Raw genomic sequence first — 2,160 nt, forward strand, 5'->3', positions numbered from 1 at the left:
TTAAACACATTTTTGGTCTCAGCAAAACGTGAAATCAATTTTTAGATGATCAATGATGTTTCTTTAATGTAGATTTAAAAATGTAACGTTTGGTAGTGCATATTTGAGATACTTTATGAAAGTTTTAATTTATATTGATCATGCATAGTAGTAGTGGTTTAGTTCAGAAAACTCATGTGAGTATCTTATTTTTTAAATGAATATCAATGAGTATCTGTACAGTGGTTTAAAACTAAAAGGAAAAAAACAGTTAAAAGATTCAAACTTAGTAAAAGTAGGTGAGAAAATATTAATCGAAAGTGTCTTAAGTTTCATCAGTTAATGTTCGAAATGTGCATTATTTCTATTGCAATTAAACAAAGGAAAATCGTTTGAGTATTTATCAGCTATATTTTTTAAATAAACAATTAATTACTTTAAAAATACTAGATCTAGTTTTTAACATATAATAATTGTTCTCCATGATTGTGTTAATTAGTTTCTTTTATCCGCACGCGACTTGCACCGACCACAGTGCTGACGTGAAATATCTTCAGTGGTAGACGGATCATGGATAAGAGTCCCTTTGCCGTCAGGCTAACCGTGGGAGGTTCTCGTTGTCTTCTCCACGAAGGCAAATTTATCCCTATTCTTGATTCAAGAGTTCCCATGTCTTCTGGATTGGGTTCAAAATTACAAGGCTACGGAGTAGAACATTAGTAGTCGTAAACCCACAAAAAAATTGGGTCGGCTGTTATAAAATGAAATTAGTTATTTCGCCACTTTTCTATCTGATTTACGTTTTCAATTTAGAATATAAATTTTATTTCCTTATAAATTTTGTTTTATTTTTATGGCAGTTAAAGAGTATATTAAACGATTGCAGCTTGTTCGCAAATTTATATTTCTGAATCTTTCTAAAAATGTTTGGAAAAAAATATTTTTTAATTCTGTATTATCTAAACAGGCACTCATTATCAAAATCAGCTGACAGGTGAATGAGGAAAAAGCTTGAGAAAAAGAAAAACAATGTTGCCAACAAAACACGAAAAATAAAAAAAAGTGAAAAACAAAACATGAAAAAACACGGTAACCGAGAGGAACAATGGTGGCTGAAAGTGGCTGTTGTTCATTTACGTCGCACTAGAGCTGCACAATGGGCTATTGGCGACGGTCTTTAGCTTGGCTATTGTAGTTAGTGTGACAGGTTAATATATGGAAATATCCCCTAAAATTAGTGAAACAGAAAAATTTACATTATAAATCTAGCTAAAATTCTTTTCCACTCCGGAAAATTAGTTTATCATCACCTGTGGCAGAATAATCAACAGGTCTTGGTNCCACCCGCACACTGACCGTAGCCAGTAATGCTTGACTTCGGTGGGCTGAAAGTGGCAAAGCAAGACATGGAACACTGTTGTATTTTTTCTTGTCTTGTTTTTCACTTTTATTTTATTTTTGGTTTTTTGTTGGTAACTCTGTCTTTTCTTTTCAAATCTGTTTTGTTTTAATCATTCACGTGTTGCAGTTCTTGAAAATGAGTACCTGTTTTGAGTGTTGGAAACATGTCGACTTTTTCAACCTTTCGTTTAGAAGCTACTAAAGTTTTTCTTCTGAATTTTTTTCTGCTTCACCTTTTAGGGAATATTCATTTCCTCATATCGATGTCTAATTTTACAAACTATCTAAGTGTGCAGAGGTAAAAAAAGTTTCATCGAATGACTTTTAATCTAAGGTTCAGAATTTCAAGAATTAAGGGATGAAATTTTAGTTTTTTTGGAAACAGAAATACAAATGAATTAGATTTGCTTCCTCCCCCCTCCCTATTTAGAATGCTTAGATTTGAAATCTGTTAAAAAAATACATTTTGATGAAATCAATTTCCTTGTTTATAAATTATCTAATGACTATTTATAAGACATCATAAACTTTAATGTCTTAACATCATTTAAATTACTAATTATTAACGGTGCTCAAGTCATTTTAATTGGGTTTATAATATTCTGTAATTTGTAATTAAGCGTTTGTTTAACTATTAGGCATGCATTATACTCACTACGACAGTCTCATATGAATGATAGTTTAATTATTGTCAGAATACAGAAGACTAAGCAGTGTAGTTTACTTAAGTTATTATTATCGATTTTAACACACTTAGCATTAAAGTGCTCTCTTTAACAT

The sequence above is a fragment of the Parasteatoda tepidariorum genome, chromosome X1 (genome assembly GCF_043381705.1).
Source record: "Parasteatoda tepidariorum isolate YZ-2023 chromosome X1, CAS_Ptep_4.0, whole genome shotgun sequence".
NCBI lineage: Eukaryota > Metazoa > Arthropoda > Arachnida > Araneae > Theridiidae > Parasteatoda > Parasteatoda tepidariorum.